Source organism: Amblyomma mixtum, chromosome 9 (genome assembly GCF_055824585.1).
Source record: "Amblyomma mixtum isolate Tamu chromosome 9, ASM5582458v1, whole genome shotgun sequence".
In the NCBI taxonomy this organism is placed as follows: Eukaryota; Metazoa; Arthropoda; class Arachnida; order Ixodida; family Ixodidae; genus Amblyomma; species Amblyomma mixtum.
In genome coordinates, this window is record NC_143020.1 from 18,875,061 (window position 1) to 18,894,550 (window position 19,490).

The 19,490-nt window shown below is 49.0% G+C and overlaps 1 protein-coding gene and 1 long non-coding RNA gene across 4 annotated transcripts in view; one reads left to right on the forward strand and one right to left on the reverse strand.

The window, feature by feature from the left end:
* Window positions 1-17,704, reverse strand: part of LOC149328426 (uncharacterized) — a 36,300-nt gene extending 18,596 nt beyond the window's left edge. The window contains exon 1 of one of the 3 annotated variants that reach the window (XM_089561976.1): window positions 17,300-17,704. The gene's annotated coding sequence lies outside the window, so the exon portion shown is untranslated. Of the gene's footprint in view, window positions 1-17,017 lie in introns of all 3 variants that reach the window. The other 2 variants (XM_089561975.1, XM_089561973.1) reach the window with 2 other exon arrangements.
* Window positions 4,887-19,490, forward strand: part of LOC149328427 (uncharacterized) — a 36,225-nt gene continuing 21,621 nt past the window's right edge. Inside the window, exon 1 of the long non-coding RNA XR_016285803.1 lies at window positions 4,887-5,061. This is a non-coding gene — a long non-coding RNA (uncharacterized LOC149328427). The remainder of the gene's footprint in view (window positions 5,062-19,490) is intronic.

Here is a 19,490-nt window from a genome sequence, read left to right on the forward strand (position 1 = left end):
GTGGGGCATGATAATCAACGCAATATTTTACGAAATTCGAGGCCGTCAACATCGCAGGCGCACCGATATTTAATTTCACATATAGGAATCATGGCTGTACATATCGAACATGGAATTATGACTTACGAGCGCAAAGAGAGCTGGTACCGAAATTATGCGCGATATTAGCCGAAAGGAGCATAGCTCCACTTTACTCGAGAGGGTGGCGATATCCTGTTTTGAAGGCTGATTAACGAAGCAGTCTTTTGTGGCCATCGTTCAGTACGGCCAACGCGGCGCTGCTGGAGATAAACTTGGGTAGATAAAACGGTAACGAGATAAGGACGCCAACATTCCAAAGTATATGAAATGTGCGCCCGGCTGGTAGCATTTTTCGTTGGACGCTTCCGACACAGTCACCTGAGAAGACGTAGGCATTCGACGCACTTTCTGTACGGCGTAGGCAGAGCGGAGGTGCTGACTATTATGGGATTTTCGCTTACAGCAATAAACCTTAAGCATGACGCGCGTAGGTTTCTGTATACAGTTCATTTATCCGAAGCTAACACGGAGTTTTCGCAGCAAAAGGCGTTTCCAGAGCGCACCCCGAACCGCCGCGTGGATGAAGCTCGTTCATGGTAACCGATCGAAGCTGCCAGGAGAGAAAGATGAGAGAAAGAAAGGAGGAGGAAGAAAGAAAGAAAGAAAGAAAGAAAGAAAGAAAGAAAGAAAGAAAGAAAGGAAGAAAGAAAGAAAGAAAGAGGACGCAGTTGGCGACAGAGAGACTGAAAGAAGATAGAAAAAAAAGAAAGAAAAGAACACTTAAGAACACTTGGCAGAAGGGAAAGGAAAACACGAATGAAATAAAAGCGGCGAAGGAAGAAAGAGGGTAAGAAGGGGTAGAAAATGAAGCGACGCTGTTGCGAAGAGCGAGCGCGCAGCGACGCCGACCGCCGCTCGCCTTCCCAGCCACGAAGGCCATCGAAAACATGAGCCGCCCTATTCGGTTGCGTGTTTCTCTCTCCCCCCTACTGGAGGCAGCTCGGAAACTAAGTGCTCCGTCAGACGGAGGTCAGTCAGAAATTCCTCTGCGGGTGGGAGGAGAAAGAAAATAAAAAATCCGAAAAACCAGAACGCGTGGATGGCGAAGCAGCCCACGGGCCCCATTGCTACGTGCGATGCGGGGGACGATCGTAGCGTTTGCGAGACTCGCCGTCGACAAGACCCATGATGTTCTAGCCGCTAAACTAGAAGCCGATCGGCGGCGTAGCCAGACCGAGGAACGGCGAGCGACAAAGATCGCTCTGGAGCGACAGCAACGCCGGTGACAACTCATAGAGGACGAACCTTCCAACTTCCCTAATTGCCGTCTCGAACGAGGTTCGTGCTAGGAGGGCCGCGTTTCTGAGAGAGCACAGGAAGTGTCAGCGCAAAGCATCCTCCAGCTGACGCCGATTGCTTAACTGAGTCTTTGCCTAGTTTAACTAATTTTATATCACAAAAACCGAGAGTCCAAGCGGCATGCGCGTTACATTTGGTTCTAAAACTTGACCCAAGATACGAACAGCTTCAGCGTCGTTATCAGCACAATATATTTCCGCCGCGGTGGATTAGTGCTAATGGCGCTCGGCTGCTGACCTGAAACACGCGGATTCGATCCCCGCTTCGGCGGTCGCATTTCGCTGGAGGCGGAATGCTACAGGCCCGTGTACTGTGCGATGTCAGTGTACGTGAACGCACCCCGTGTGGTCGGCATTATCCGGAGCTCTCCGCTACGGCGTCGTTCATAGCCTTAGTCACCTTGGGACGTTAGACCCCATTAACTACCATCGCCATATTGAGCTTAATCCTTTCTGCGGTAGAACTTTGCAAGGTTGGTACCTCGGAGATGTGAGGCCGAACTGGCACATTGCGGCGATCAAGCCGACCTGTTCAAGAATAACTGACCATTTGAAGCTAAGGGCCCGTGTGACTGGTTGTGTGCGCCCCGTACCGTTGCACGCTACTGCAAGGATGCGACGATCATACAAAGAATACCCTAAATTCGCCTTTAGATGGGTCTCGTAAACGTAAATTCAAGCTGCGCGTTATTAACCGGCTCGCTCCAGGTGCCGGTCACTTTCTTAGACTAGCGGTAGGTTGTAGCATGTGCACACTGGGAACATGGAAGTATAGGTATGAGCTTGTTGCAGAGATTATGTGACGTAACCGATTCGGAAAAATAACCAACCGCTCGCGTTTCGCCGACAGTGATGCTACAAAGCTTGAGATGATGCAAGACAAAATCTGAAAAGTAGGTGCTTTCAGAACTGCGTGATAACGTGTCGAAAATTCTGCAAGAAAGTAAGTCTTGCATTCATGAGATCTGATTCCTTCCCGCGGAAGGTCGCTGACCTGGCAATACCTGCCAAACAAAAAAAATTGGCTGTGGTTTGACCAATGGCGATCCCGAGCAGAATTGCGGAAGCAACGGCGTGGCAATCGCAGCGGCCGCGGCTACTGAGGGGGTACTTCGACTGTCTAAAGTGCGTAGAGGCGAAAGCGTTTTCCGCACCACTTTGACTGCCTCTGTGGCACTGGTGACGCCACCACTGGATGACGTCACGCATAAATAAGTACTATTTACTAAGTAATGACAAATTATTAATATTTGGCTAAACTCTGATTAATGACAAAATCCCAATTTACTGCTAATTAATGGCGCTTAAGCTTCGCCTTTAGGAGTGCAAAGCGACAGCGTGTTGTAGCGCTGTAAGGGAGTCCACGGATCGCCACCCGTTCGGCGCGATCTCTTGCCCTTTGAACGCAACGCTTTTTGGGGAAAGGAAATGGAGCAGTAATTCTCTGTCATCTCGGTGGACACCCGAACCGCACCGTACAGGAAGGGAGGAAGTCGGGGTGAAAGAAGAAAGAGGAAGAGGGGCCGTAATGAAGAAGATAAAGTTGTATTTGAGCTAAGGAAATTACGCAGTAATTGTCTCACACTCGCTCCTCGCGCATGCGCAGTTGCGGCTCTCCGGGGCTCCTCAAAATCGCTCACACTTAGCGTAGTGTTGCTTCCACAACAAAAAAAGTGCAATTTGGATCTCAAGCTATGGGCGAGATCTGGCGAGTCGGGGCTCTGCTATGACTTTGATGTGTACCCGGATAGAAGCAAGGGGTTCTACGGTGAGCAAGAAGGATTTGAGCTCGGTCTCGGCACGGTAGCTGTACTCCAGATTTCTTCTAGTCGTCTGACCAAGAAAACAAGCTCAATGCTACTTATCAGCGTTCCGCGTCGTAGTAAACTTCGGCGGCGCAATAGGCGTAATTCGCCGCCTGACCTGTGGGCGTGTGACGGTTGGCGTGTGACGGGTGGCGTGTGGGTGGCGTGTGTAGGCGTGTGACAGGTGGCGTGTTGGGAGGTAGCAGCAGATCGAAACGCCACCTGCCACTGCGAGATGGAAGGAAATGAACAACCGGAAAGCGGCTGCCACAGGAAGATCCAGGAGGGTGCCAGCATACCACGCCACATGCCAGGTGTGGCAGGTGTGGCAGGTGGTGTGAAAATACGAGTGGAGCTCCGCTCAAATCTCCACTACAGGCTATTGTAATCGTCTGTCTAGTTATTCTTTTTGACTCCTTATTTCGTCTGCGATTTAACGCGCCAAAAAAATTTTTTTCATTGACACTGAAAGAGAGCAGACTGCGATAACGAAAGCTAATGAATGAAAAGAAAATAAAAACGTTCGCGGCAGATTTGACTTCTGCGTTGCAGCGTGCGGCGAGCGAAGCACGGTTGCCAAGATGTGGTCTGACAACAAGCCGGCGACCCTCATCTCCAACTGGGTTGGTGTAGAACCAACGACAACTATGAGGAGACGGGACAAGAAAGAGATGTCACACATTGCAGTTCAGTGCCCCCCTGCTGTGCCATAGTACAACATGTCGATGAGCGGTGTTGACCACCTTTGCAAGATGTGCTACACTCATGGCTTTCCGCTGCAGGCAAGGCGATGGTTCTGACACACCGTGAAAATGGCCGCATTGAATACAGGGTCTCTGCATGACCGTCATACACAACAGCAACCGAAGTATCCAGCGTTAGTTGGTCAGAATGCAGTGACGTCACGCGTGACGTCATGACGGCGAGTCACGCTGATTCGCATGAATGCCAATCACTGATTGGTCCGAGCACGCTTACGCCACTCGCGACGTCATTTGGCTTACCCTTCCAGCTCACGCGCAAGTGCGTCGATATGAAGCGCAAAAGAGATCCTACCCCCGTCTCCAGAGTTGCTAAACACTCCGACTGGCGTCGCTATTTCCTACCATCCAGCTGCACCGAAACTTCTATTACAGCACCGGTTACGTTCGGTGAATTTTTTTCACTCATTTCTTCGCAAGTGCGCATTTAAGAAGTGCAATTAAGTTACGCATGGGATCTCAGAATTATTCGTCCTTGAGCTAAGCGGCACGCAGTCTTTAAGTGTAGCGCTGCTTCCTTCAGAGATCGCCGGGGAATCCTTCTCTGACCACGTAGTGGAGGGGACTAGGCGCCGCTGGAGAGCAGTCATGGACTGGAAACAGGTGCGTGAACCGGACCTAGTTCTGATATGCGCCGAATTGGGAATCGATTGGAGATCGATCCATTGGAAACCGCCGTTAATTGAGGCTATTGAGGCAAGCGGTGCAGACGCGGAGGAGATGGCCGAATGCTGGGAAGACATTCAAGGGGTGCTAAGAAAAGCACAGGAACGGTAGAGGCGAGAGCGGGAAGATGAAATAGAAAGGCGGCAAGAAAAACAGAGGCCGCACGTGCTACTGGAAAGCGAGCGGCTAACGCTGCAAATAGCCACGAGACGCCGAGCTCAGAATACGCAGCACTCCTGGAAGTGTGTCAGCATGAACCTAGGAGCCACGCTCGGTCGACTGATGACACGAATGCGGCTCAGGGGAACAGTAATGGGGCATCTGTAGGCCAGGAAGGCTGCTGCGGCGAAGCTTCGTGGAAGCAGCCAAAGAATGGAAAGCACGCTCTGCTGCAGTAAAATGAGTGACCGCGACTCACCTGAGTGCACCGATGAAGCGTCAAGCCAGAACGTAAGTTAGCCAAAGCGGATGACTGTTATGTTGCGGACAAGGGAGTCAGATTCGAGGGCTTACTCAATTGCAAGCCTAAGGATAGAGGGTGGTTATGATCTAAAGAACTACCACCCGGACAGTAGGATATTCCGGCATGCTGTGACTTACCAAATGTACCAGTCGACAGTTTAATTTCAAGTGTGAAATGCGGTTCAGTGCTGCTTCACAGACGCCGAGATGAAGATTCAGGGCACCGCAGAAACTGCTGATCCGCAAGATAAGCCTAAAAAAGCACCTCCAAAAAAAAGCGGTGGCGAAAAGAAAGCCAATCGAGGTTGTTTCCGAAAAAGAAAAGTACGGCTCAAGAAGCCTACGAGTTTGAAGGCCAGCCATCCGTGTATGCGCCCCAATTTGTTACCGCGGTCTCATGAATTCACAGGCATCGCAGAGAAACTATGCTGATTAGGCGTACCCAGGCAAGGCGATAGCCGCCTGCGCCATTGTGCAGGCAACGCGGAACTTCTTGCAGGAGAAGTGGTACGTGTAGCAGGCTACTGAAAATCATGCAAAGCGGCCCCCCGAAAAGGCGCTCAAGAGCTCGCTCCAAGCAGGGAAAGAAATGACGGATATTACTGACTCAGAGCCGAAAATTCTCCTCTCCCTTTCGAATCCCGGGGAAACCGAGATGAACAGAATAATTTTGTGCTACGAAATTACACGATCTTATAGACTCTGTAGAAGATTCTGTCCTCCCCGGCACAAGTCACTCTCTAAACACCAAAAGGTGGTTTGGAGAAGACTCCAAACACATTTTTACCCTAACCCGTGCATTACGCTTACATATACCCCGACCTTCGCGGCCTTTGCCCTGCAGTGGGCATAGTAAAACTGATGATGATGACCCCGACCTCATAGACCTCATAGAACTCATCTGCATTCCCTGCGATGCACTGCCACACTCAATAATGTGATTTAGGACTGCCCGGAGGATCCTCCTCTGGAAGCTCTTGAAGCCCCCTCACCAGTAGCCTGGGATGAAGTGCTGCGCAACTCGGGCCCCGCCGTCCAGACGGGAGCCCATCGAGCGCGACAAAGAGGTCGCCGCCGGCTATCAGCTAACGGTCAAGCTCTTGAAGCCCCCTTACCAGAAGCCTGGGATGAAGTGCTGCGCAACTCGGGCCCCGCCGTCCAGACAGGAGCCCATCGAGCGCGACGAAGAGGTCGCCGCCGGCTATCAGCTAACGGTCAAGCTCTTGAAGCCCCCTCACCAGAAGCCTGGGATGAAGTGCTGCGCAACTCGGGCCCCGTCGTCCAGACAAGAGCCCATCGAGCACGACGAAGAGGTCGCCGCCGGCTATCAGCTAATAGTCAAGCTCTTGAAGCCCCCTCACCAGAAGCCTGGGATGAAGTGCTGCGCAACTCGGGCCCCGCCGTCCAGACGGGAGTCCATCGAGCGCGACGAAGAGGTCGCCGCCGGCTATCAGCTAACGGTCAAGCTCTTGAAGCCCCCTCACCAGAAGCCTGGGATGAAGTGCTGCGCAACTCGGGCCCCGTCGTCCAGACGAGAGCACATCGAGCGCGACGAAGAGGTCGCCGCCGGCTATCAGCTAACGGTCAAGCTCTTGAAGCCCCCTCACCAGAAGCCTGGGATGAAGTGCTGCGCAACTCGGGCCCCGCCGTCCAGACAGCAGCCCATCGAGCGCCACGAAGAGGTCGCCGCCGGCTATCAGCTAACGGTCAAGCTCTTGAAGCCCCCTCACCAGAAGCCTGGGATGAAGTGCTGCGCAACTCGGGCCCCGCCGTCCAGACCGGAGCCCATCGAGCGCGACGAAGAGGTCGCCGCCGGCTATCAGCCAACGGTCACCTGGCACTTCTGCTTAGAAGAACCCAGCAACCCTTCTTTTCCGGCAATAAAGTTTTCTCACTCACTCAGTCCCGCGCTGCTCCGGCACTGGAAACGTGTCGCTTCGACGCACAGCAGATCAAGGTCGCGAGGGTCTTGTCTAAAGCCGTTCTCGAGCCTCGGCTTCTGTTGGACAGCGACCACGCAAGGCGCGGCTGCAGAATAGGCGCCCCGTTAGAATATTATCAGAATAGACTTCCCTCAAGTTTGCTGTTTGTTTTTCTCTTTTGCTTTCTTGCACAAACAACTTTGGCAGAATACAATTTTTTTACTCTTTGTCATTTTTTGCTGCAGTAATGTAGCTCTTCTGTCCGCTGACGCGCGAAAGTACTAGCGAGAAGAGCCACTGTAGTTAGGGTCGCTCTCCTGATTACCTGGAGTCGATTTCTTTTCGACTTTGATGAGTTGAAGAAGAGAGAGAAAACGGAAACTTCGACGCCTCAACATGCGTATTTCTGAGTAGCCCTGGAATAAGCGCTTAATATCCCTGAGAGAAACAATTCGTATTTGTTTTTCTTTTCATTTCAAGCGCCACTGTTTTGTTAAAACTGAGTGGTTTTCTTTGTCAAAATTCTCAAGCGAGTGGCTTCCCTGCCAAAAAAAAACAAAAATTCCCCAGCTAGGCCCAGGAAAAAATATGTACACGCACAGCGTCGTGTCCCTCTCTCTGCTTCGTCCCCGTTAGCGCTATTTTTAGCCTCAGATCATGCACAACCAGCCCAAATTTCCACCCTTTTGACGCGTAAGCTTTTGAAGCGAGGGCGGCGTCGTGTACTGAAATTTCCAGCCTCACTGTTCCATATCCTAACACGTGGCATTTCTTGGAGGTTAGCCGTGTGCTGTCCTTCTAGAGGTATGGGCTTGACGTGGTCTGATGGCTAATGCTACGTTTCGAGGATCATTGCGGACTGTTCGGGTCTTCCTGGTTGACCTGTTGACAAGACGGGCTGGGACGCTGAAGCCCATTCGTGGTGTACCGTCGTTCAGCTGCGACCACTTCGTGGCGTCTTCGTGGGGACGGAAGAGCTGTTATGACCGGACATTGACCCCTGGAGGTCAATGTCCGCGTACTCTTCCTGGGGGCTAACGATGAGGGAGGGAAGGTGTCGACGCGGCGTCGTCTCCCGACGACAGCAGGAAGTGCCCTTTCGCCTTCTTGCGGGAAGAACGGGGACCAGCCCCACATCGTTGGCAGGGCAATTTCGGCGGCGCTCCTACAATGGCTTGGGGCTGCAACAGCGGACGGTGCCGTGCAAGACGAACGACCAGTTTTTCCTAGCCAGAGAACGGCCTCGGCGGGCGAGCAAGCAGTTTTTTCCCGCGCTACCTGCTGATATGAGAGGATGACTTCCACGAAGGTGGTGATCTTCCTGAAAATGGAGTTCAGTGTTCACCTTGAACAAGGCCCGGCTTCAGCGATGTCTACTCAAGCTGGTAAAAAAAAACCTCAGTCGCCGCAAGAAGCCCTACCTCACCGTGGCATCATCGACATCGTCATCGGAGTGCAGGCCCTCACCACCGCATTCACTGCGAGGGGGCAAGGGTGCTGCCCCCCGCGGTGGGCGGTGCTCCAGTTGGCTTGAAGGATCCCTGATTGGACATTCAACCAGGGCCGAGATCCCTATTTAGGAAGCTAGGGACATGAGATTGTATACTCGCAAAATCCGCCGCATGCTTATGTTATGGTACACCTTCATACCTTGTAATTTCTGCTTGTATCGCAGAGCACTGCAAATATTTAAAATAAACTTGTACAGTCTCCTCTTCAGTGCTCTCCGCTTCTCGCAGCTCCGTCTGCGGGCGCGTCGTTGCTGTCCTCAACCCATCGACGAACTTGGGCTGCAACAGGGCTTCATTAAGAGTCTCAGTGTATCAATAGCTGCTAAGTTCATGTGGTTAATGCTTACGACGGCAGGCGGACGCTGAGAAAGCGTACAATAGGACGTATTTTTTCTCGCGCTATGGAGTACCTCGCCACAAAAGCACCCATGGCGGGAAAAGAGGCACCTTGTCCCGTTTTCCTTCGAACTGGCCAATGGCCTCATTCTGCCAAATTTCACACATCCAGAAGCGACAAGGGTGCAGTAGAGACAAGCAAACTTGCATGGTTTATGAAGGTTTGACGTCCCAAAGCGACTCACGCTATGAGGGACACCGTAGTGAAGGGATCCGGAAATTTCCACCACCTGGAGTTCTTTAACGAGCACTGACATCGCACAGTACATGGGCCGCCAGAATTGGATCGAACCCGCGTCTTTCGGGTCAGCAGCCAAGCGTCATAACCACTTAGCCACCGCGGCGGACCCTTTACCAATTCGTGACCAGCAATGTTAACATGTCTGGACAAGGGGAGCATTTGAAGAGATTTAGAGTGTGCACGATGATTATGGAACCGTATTCGGAAGCGCGTCTCTGTTTCGCCGATATATTGAAGCTGGCACGTCGAACACTCAAAAAGGCATACCATGTTCGAGCTGCCACAACTGAAGTTTCCTTTGATTTTGATCGAAAAGGCGGAGGCTCCGACTTAAGCGAGAACCTGACGTCACATTTTGTGAAGCCGGAAACGTGCTCGGCGCCATTTTGTTTTCGCGCACTTGTTTACCTATCTTCGCCGCTCCGCTCTTGCCTCCAGCCTGCCCGAATGCGCTCCCGTTTCAAACCCTGCGAAGATACTGACCTAAAGAGACCCCAGCGCGAGTGGCGCGTGGTTTCGTGGTCGTTATTAATGTACGGGAAACTATATTAACGCGGAAATATTCGTGCCAGGCATTCAATTGCTTTCAGTTATTGCTCTTTGCCGCGTCGTCTCCGCGTCATCCCCGCTCTCTTAACCGAATGAAACAGCCCGACCTTGGTCATAATGAAACAGCATCCGGCGACGGCACTTATCTAAGTTCTCTGAGCGCGAGAAGGAGCCTTCGCTTTCAATTAATGCGGCGGCCCAACATGGTATGCACAGTCCTTCGCTGTTTTTGCCTGCGTCGTTTTGAAAGAGCGGAGATATGCGCCCCCGAGGCTCCTTGCCGGCAGCACTTGGAGAAATATTCTTAAATCCTGTCCATCTTTGTCTCGCACTTATCGCAGGGCCAGAAAGCTACTTTCACTAGATGACGTGAAGCGCAGAAAGTATTAGTTAAGTGAATTTGTGTATAAATGCATAGCTTCTACCAAAATAAACTAGAAAAAAAAGAACCAAACGCAGCAATAAAATTCGAAGAGGATCCTTGCTCAGGTTCTCACTTTTTTATAGGTGTAAACTGTTATACATAGCGCATCCGAAATAGAACTTCATTCAGTTATTACGCCGCGCCTTGTATCACCTTTCTCTCCTTTTTTTTCTTTTTACTTAGTGTTTCGGATTGTACTGTATATTTCATGATGCTTCCGAACCAACTATACCGCCTTTATGCAATGTAAAATACTGCATTTAAGCTGAAGCTTCCTGAAAAGTTGTCCATGGCTAGCCTGAAAGCTGTCCGCGGCCACCTTGTTGGCACGACTTATTGTTAAATTGGCGCTCCGAAACACTTTCTACTTTGAGAACATGATGATTCTTACCAAACAGCTGTCAAATGTGTTCATGAAGTTGTGAGAAAAAAAACTCTCTTCGCTAGGTTAAATCTAGAATTTCATGCATGAGATCCCTAAGCACACTATATTTATGATATCATCTTGTTTGCGCGCTATTGGAGCTGTAAAAGTAGCTAACATATTCGCCACACTTTAATCACACAATTAACTCAGTTTTTTGCTGAATGAGTGTGCACGTGTCGGCTTCTGGCTGAGTTATGAACAATGTCGTCTTGCATGGTACCACCCCAGCATAGCATTCAACCTCACGTTTAATACTGCTCTTGGCGTTGAATGTTGCAATCTTCCTTCTCTGCGTGTGCCTTGTGACAATGCCTTCTGCTGCAGTAGTCAGGACAAGAGAAATCCTGCAATGTTTTCTTTTTGGTCTTGAATACTGTATTTACCTTCACAGCATGCTTCCGTGCGGATGGCCATGCCAGGAATGCTTTCTGCTACGGCAGTAAGGACGGGCAAATAAACAAAAAGTTTGAGTTATTGCCCCGGAATGCCAAATGTTAGGCTCGTAACATGTGTTAATAATGGTGCCCGTGCCAACAATGACTTTTGATTCGCAGCTCCAATAGCCACTCATAGAGGTGACAGAAATAGGGAGTGCCAACAGTGCTTATCGTACCACTGCATTAGAAATTTATGTTTTCGAGGTGGGGGGGGGGGGGGGGGGGGGGTGAGCGGGTCGTCCCCGCTACATCTCCAAAAGCCAGAAATTTTACATACCAAAATCATGCTGAGCCCCATTTCCTCAAAGAAAAAAGTCCAGAAATATATGTTTAAAATGGTACCACCCCCTCCATCCAAGAGTACCCCTAATCGACCCCTGTACAACAAAATAGCATGTTTCACATCTGCACAAACAATTTGGTACATAACATGTATTACCGTAGCTTTTCAGACTGCTTCTAGAACTTCGGGAGTATCCACTTGCTGCGTTATTAGTTTCACAGTGTTGTGCATGATTTAAATCACGTATTTCATGTTTAAGGAGCACAGCTGCATCTCTGCACACCAATTATCTCTACTCAGTGAAATACTAAGCTCGTAATGTCACCGCATAGTGCCGCACTTCACTTGTGATCTTCAATACAGACAATTAAGGACAATTTATTGTGCCTAATGCATGTGCATTTTCAATTCAAGAATTACTTTTTCCCGCAGGTTACAATATCACAGGATTTGGGCACAATAAACAAATGTGAGAGAAGGTCCTCCAAACGCAGTTAAAACCCTATTACACTTTGGAAGCTCAGAGAAATAACGTTCGTACGACATACGAAGGGAAGCAAACCAAATCCAGTAAGCATTTTCGCTGTCATAAAGTGCGAAAGTTCTGCGCCTGTTTCGCACTTCTTGGCCAAGACCACAGCCATAAAAGAAATCGCAAAACCTGCTACAAGAAACTAATCTAAAAGTAGCTCGCGACCGAAAAGACAGACTTGACCCCAATATGAACGAATACACTAGCTTGAGCCCGGCACATTCCACAGTCAAACAACTCGACAGACTCTTCAAGCGTTACACGGTTGAAACGGGCATGCAGATGTAAAGCAAGGTTCTGTACACTGAGAGCAAAGCGAGCAACGCTGTTTTCTTTACATTATCATTCTCTACCCATGTCATCATCCCCGCCGTTCACATTGGCGCATTCCCCGAAAAACAAAAATGGCAGATATATTACAATCAACACCAGTTACGATAGCTGTAGTTTTGCAAGAACACGCATAAGAAGTAGCAACGGGGTTTCACTGCCAACAGAAATGGGAGAGCTACGGGCGCGCGCACACACAAGGCACCCATACGAGCAAGGCACGAAACATTCGCTCAATACGCCGACGACTGCTCTGTAGCGCACGCCGTATTGAATCTCTGGTTAACGACCTGCGCGACTGTCCCTCAGTGAACAGCTGCGATCTCCAGACAGCTCAGAGCAATGCCTCAGTAGACTGAACATCCATGCCATCGTTGTAGCCGAGCGCGTTTGAAGTCCGTGCATGCAACAACGAGTTTTCTGCATTGAATTCAGCCCTGAGATATGAATGAACGGCGTGAATGTCAGCCAGCGAGCACGACCAAAAAGAGGAACTAGAGCGCTTAGAGTAAGCACGCTTACGCTGGACCTTTCACGCTATACGCTGCGGCCCTCTGCTTCCGCCCGGTTCATAAATAGCAACTATGACGCCGTTGCCCCACTGCGTGCGGACAAGATGGCCTCCCGATCGATAGAAACCACGTGATTTCCTCCACCCTTTTTCTCCCGGGGTGTTGTGTGGGCAGGGACTCTCCTGAGTTATCCTTTTTCTATGGCGCAGACCAGCCGGCGCCACGGGATGGCGCCATCGCCGGAACTTGTTTTTGTGTGGATCGCGTGCGTGGGCAGTACCGCGATATAAACACTGTTGCCTCTGAACTTCAGATGGCGCTGGCGGTGCGATTAGGATGATTTCTAACGCATAGATAAAAAAATAATGTACGAAAGGCGACGACTAATGTACAGGGTGTAGAAAATCTGTAGGCGAAGTTTAGGATATTTTGATAGAACGTGACAGTATCCACACAGATGGCAACGCAGGCACAATCAGTGCTCCAAAGACTGTGAAGTTTAAGGACATCCGAAAGTTGGACAAGTTGGATAACGTTTATGATGTAACAAGAGCGCAAAAGGAACACGAGTTAGCGCTTGTCCGCGTCGTTTCCATTCTGTCTCTCGTGTTCCTTTCGCGCAATTGTTACATCATGAAGTTTAGGGACAACGAAGGTAATATAATTTAGCCTGCGGTAGACACTAGTAGGAAACGTTTGGAGGATCGGTGGCTTAAAAGGACAGTGATCTTAAGTACGAAGCTCGGGATGTAAATTCCGTATGACGCCAAACTGAAAGTAATTTGTAATTAAGAAGAGTGAATTTGTTATAGTACTTTTAAGGCTCAAATATTATTTCGAGAAATATTAAATGTAGGAGGGGGTTATTTGGCGACGCTGAGGTCGCCGGGAGCAGAGGTGGATAGGTCTGCGGTCAGTCAGGTCGGGGCAGCCTCTCGCTCTGAGCGATGGTCATGCGGCTATGGGAATGCGCATCTTTCTGTTTACCATGGCCTCCGGAGATAGGAGGAGCCATCTTGGGGACTCATGCAGACGAAAAAGCAGGGTCGTAGTACGGCTTGAAACATGGCACACGCAGCCTCGCGGTCGCGTCGACGGAGATAGGCAGATGACGCGGACGGCTCAATTATAGGCTTTGTAGTCAAGTCCCGCTTCCTCGCCCATCACCTTTGACTGTGAGGCAACTCTGAAATATTGTTTGGTTCGGTTTATGGGGTTTAACACCCCATAGCGACTCAGGCTGTGAGGAACGCCGTAGTGAAGGGCTCCAGAAATTTCGACCACCTGGGGTTCTTTAACGTGCACTGACATCGCACAGTACACGGGCCTCTAGAATTTCGCCTCCATCGAAATTGAACCGTCGCGGCCGGGATCGAACCCGCGTCTTTCGGGCCAGCAGCAGAACCACTGAGTCACCGCGGCGGGGCGATAAATGTGGAGATAATTATTGTACTATAACAAAAAACGTTTTATTTGTTGCGTCTTATTTTACAACGAAATTGGATATTGTGCTTCACTCTGCAAGCACCGATAGATGCGCGTAGACTGTGAGTTATGCACGGAACTCGGGAAATTTAACAATTCTGACACGTTCGCGTCATGCATAAAGCGTCCTGTGTCGCAAGCGCAGACGCAGTGGCCACGAGGTGGCGTGAAATGTACACTTCATCGCAACGATTAAGAGGCTGTCAGTGGGGCACTGCTACCACCAAGATATCGTACTGACTTTGCACTTATATATATATATTAAGTCGGGGAGTCTCTACAGGAATTAACTGCTTTTTTGACAAGAACAGTGACTTGAAGGAAGAGCCGTGCATCACGAGAACCTCCATACACAATCCCGCTCAGTGGGGCTGAATAACTGGAAATAAATTCCTCCGGTTATACGAGCTAGCGCCATACTGGTTGCTAACAATGCAACGTAAAGCAAGCACCACTGTTTTATTTACAACGCCTGCAGTGGCACACTACATATACATGTCCAACATTCTGGGACAAAAATTTTGAAAATTGGAAAATTTTAAGATAATCTTATGGAAATATTGAAGTTCATGGTCCACTGAAATGATTATTTTAAGATGTCTGCATCGATCGCATTGAACAGTTAACACTGCCATAGAAAACCAATGGAAAATGCTTTTGACGACAGAAAGAACGCGAATCGAACAAAAAATACAAGACTGCCTTCGGGCGATCTGTGGACATATTGATTATTTTAGCGAAACCTTACATTTTATGCAAAAATTGCTTTCATAAACGGTTTCCCAATAAAAAATTCTTTTGTCCAGAATTGGTGGTTATGATTCAGCGACCAAACAAGTGCCGTCGCGTTCTGCGTTCCCCACGCTTGCATATGTATTATTTTTGAGATTTTGTTCGCATTATAGCTAGCAATTGAACGGTTTTCCGGAAAGCAGTGTACAGAAACGAGAAAACAGTTATTAAGAGCACCGGCTAATGTGACAAATCGGCAGGATCAAGTGGGGCACTTTGTTGTAAGGCAGGTAAATACTGCCCTCTACCTGTGCGCGAAAAAAGTAGTATTTATGTGATTGCCAAGCGCGCATTATGACTTTTGTTTGTTTTTGTGGTGTTTAACGTCCCAAAGCGACTAAGGCTATGAGAGACGCCGTAGTGGAGGGCTCCGGAAATTTCGACCACCTGGGGTTCTTTAACGTGCACTGACATCGCACAGTACACGGGCCTCAAGAATTTCTCCTCCAAAGAAATTCTAGCTGCCGCGGCCAGGATCGAACCCGCGTCTTTTGGGTCAGCAGCCGAGCACCATAACCACTGAGCCACCGCGGCGGCTCAGTGGTTATGGCTGTATGACTGTAGCATAGTTTATGTCAATGAATAAATCTGAGCGAGACACGTACGGCCAACCTCGGAAATACTCGCGGCTGCTTTATAGGAGAGGCGGAAAAAAACAAATGCATCGGCTTGCCCTCTTGCTGAGAATTTGCCCTTTTTATCCCCGGAATTTTATACCTAAACCGATTAACCGATGTGACCACGGGCACACTGCGAATAATGACTATAAACGACCCGATACTCGATACCGATATCATTCCTTCAGCGTCGGCCGTTGGAAGAAGCTGATTAGTAAATGTAAGTCATGCAAAAAGAAAGAAAGAAGTGGTAGCATTTTAACACAGTTAAACCGAGTAGGCGTCCGAAAGCATGTGTTTAGCCTGGTTTGCTAATGGTTTTGCTTTGCTGGTGGTCGGCACATCTGGAGACGATGGCGTTGTAATAGTTGATGAAGATGACAATGTGCAATGCACAGCGCCAGAGTCAGTTGCAGCTTAACACAAGGCGTGATCGGCTGGGGCGATAGCATAGCGCTCCAGCGCAGTGGCCAGCAAACCTGATCTGTTCCCACCGCCGTGGGTTCGAAACCCAGTCGCAGCAATATTTACTTTGTTTAGGCTCACAAGGTCATTTCAAGGTCAGGCTTCAGCGATCAAACGACTTTTGCAGCTTTTGTCGTGAAGTAAAGGTTCTGCTCTAAAATATCTTCTGGATATTCGCGTGTCAAAAGAAGAGAATGAGCGCTGTGAGGTATTGTTTGCCTCAGGCAGAGTGTTAGTCTCTAGCATTTGGGTGGCAGCCGCGATGCGTCAGTTTTGCGGAAAAGAAGCCATGTTTATCTAATGGGTGCCACAACGGCTAATAGCAACCACGTGCTGTGATGTTGCTCAGTATGCAACTGTATACAAACAAGAATATTTTGCTACTTACAACAAAAGCAAGAGGGGTCGCTAACAATCGACACAACTGAATCACTTTGCATCAAAGGGAAGGGTTAAAAGCAACGTGCGCGAGATTGGCATTCTCCGGGAATCATATTTGCTGCCCGCCTTATCTCCTGCCATTTAAATGGCAATCACTTTGCTTCTTCTAACCGCTCAGAAAATCAGCCGAGTCTATGGATACATAGCCATTCTTCGGCACTAAATTAACAATGAACAGGGGTAATTTTGGTCATTAACTATTGGGACAAATCCTGGATTGTGTGTAAATAGACTTGGGGCCCGGCAGTTATGCTAGGTCAGTTATGTTTGAAATATGCGTCAGAAAATATTTCTTTCTCTAAGCAAGCATTAAAGCGCAGTTCTCACGCACCACACGCCTTTGTTATGTTCACAATACCTGTACGCAAAATCTGAGCAAAGGCGTTTCTTGCAAAAGGATAGCTTAGCAATGTTCAATTATCGCATATCAAAGGCCCCGGCATTTGAAAATGATTTCAAAAGAAAACGCCTATTTTTATAGAAGCACGTTTCCATGTGCACCGGAAAAATTTTCCGCTTCCTCTCAAATAATGTAAACAATTCTACACTACAAAGAGCCGTGCGGCGCGCCAAAACTTACCTGGATTCAAGAAGGCTGGCGTTGGCACACCGGGAAAACTTACTTTTGTGATCGGCCTCTCAAATCTACGGCAGTAATCCAAAGTTGACTGACGCACCCACCTTTATCGGCTTGCAAGACTCCAGACGCGCCGAAAGTCACTCCACTTCACGTTGTGCTTCTATTCACTCAATCGTTGAGAGTGGGTCCGTCACTAAATAAAGGAAGATGCTCAGAAGCTTTCGACGATCTCTTTCACGGGTAACGCCCACGTAAACAAAGCCTCAAAAGTATGGCACGTACACTTCAGGTCACACCATCCCTTGTCAGGTCAGCGCTTCGGGAAAACGCCTTTCTCCAGCCTCTTCTCATGCGACGAGCGACTTCCTTAATTGTGTTTTCCCTGCCGCGACTTCAAGCAGACGACGCGCAGAAGAGTGGCTCGGCGCAGCAGACGACACAAGCCCCCTCGCTGTAGCAGAAAACAGCTTTGTGGGTCGAGCTATTTTTGCCTTCTCCTCAGGAGAGAGAGAGGTAAAGTTAAATAAACGGCGCCGCAGACATTAAGATGCTAACCTCGCCGGCGCTCCGTGGAAACGAACGGCCCAACAAAAACAAAGGCGTCCAAGTAGTGACCCCGGTTGCCACGCCTAGAAGCGCGCGACTGAGTGTCGCCGGCCTGCCGGGGTCATGCCGGGGTTCTCAACCAGTGGATCGGTAGCGCAAACCTAGGGAAAAGGACGTCGCAAAAAAAGCGAGAACCTAGGGAATCGAGGAGCTAGCGCCCCGCCTTGGCAACCAGCCGAAACACTCCGCGCCGCGCCTGGCCCGGGGTCGCTCGTGCCGTCCCCTCCACAGCCCAGGGTCTGTGAAGTGATCCCTACAAAGGGGAAGGAGAAAAGAGCCTCACCCAAACCCAACGAAGCCTCAGCAGTCGCTTATTCCGGAGCTCTTTTCGATACCTTGGTTTAGCATCCTCGCTTTTAAGGAGAGAGCCTTTAATGCTTCATACTCTCGTGACCAATGAATGCTAGCAAGTGTGTCCGCGTTTCGGCGTCACTACTTAAAAAAAAAGAAACTGTGTCGAGGCTGGGAATCGAACCATGGCCTTGGGCATTTGAACTGGACACGCTACCACTCCACCGCGAAGGCTCAGGGTTTGAGCATGAATAAAAGCGCATCTAGTGAATGCATGGGTTTCATAAGTACAATAAAAGGAATAAAAATAAGAAAAGCAGAAAAAATGAAATAAAGATAGAAATCAGAAAAGAAAAAAAAACAACATAATAAAAAAACAGTGCGCCAGGATACGCTTTCGCCTTGCAGCACTTTGGAGGGCCAAAGTGCCCCCTGAATTTTTAGATTTGCCGTTATGATTGCTTTCCTAAGATTAGGACGAGCCACGAACTGCACGGCGCTGGATTCGAAAGCTTTCGGTTGGACTCGCGTGGAATGCAATTTATTCATGGTTGCCTTTGGAAGATTGCACATCGGTCGGTGGTGCAATGTTAGCTTCAAAGTTGAGCGTGTGTGTCAGCAACTGCCGAAAGATTCGAAAGTTTTGTAAACAAAAAATTGTTCCCTAGTGCAGCAATTACACAGCTGCTTATAGGGGCTGTGTCAGCAGAAACGCTATTTAAATTTTAAATTTATGCTCTGAACTCTCTTCCAAAATATTTTATGTAACTTTACAAATAACCTTCAGCGTAAGCATTGTTCATCACCTTTAATGCGAAGAACTTCCGCAAGACCAATCGAAACGAAACCTATAACCATTGTACTGATCTTTTATTTGTGCAAACATGATGTGAAAATTAGCCTTGCGGTGAAAGTGCAGAGGAATACTGTCAACAAGTTATAAAATTTTAGAGTTGATATTTTTCAAAAACTGAAAATCCCACCGGCGGGCACGGGACGAATATTTTATTGAGAGGACCAAAGCAACATCCTTCAAAAATGTTTTCGCTGGAATAGCTTTTCCCCTGCCACTAAAGCGCAGTACTGAGAGCTCGCTCCCTCTGTGTTATGTATCCTTTTAGGATATAAGTGTAGTCGATAATAAATGCAAATAGCGCGGAACCAACGAGCTTCGCTATTTGAATTCCTTTTCGTCGGCGTTTCAGCTCGGAGGTAAAAGAAGAAAGACGTTATAGTCGTTGTTGTAGTCTCTGCAGACGTTATACATGACATTAGCGATTTTTTGCTACCACCGAGGTAAAATCCTGGTGAAAAGAAATGCGAACAGCGGAGCGCGCAGGAACCGCCCTGCGCCAGTTTATCAAAATACAATTATGCTATGCGGTGAAGTTTATACTGAAGGTGTGCCAACCTCCTAAGGGCATTGCTGATACACTGCGAAGACACTTTACCAGGGGCTTGTGGCTCTACTGACAACTTGGGGACGGCCGAAGCACTGCTGGCCAACTTCTGACCGAATGCAGTGTCCTCCGACTTCGATTTACCCATTTTTCCAACTGTCACATATTTTCCCCAT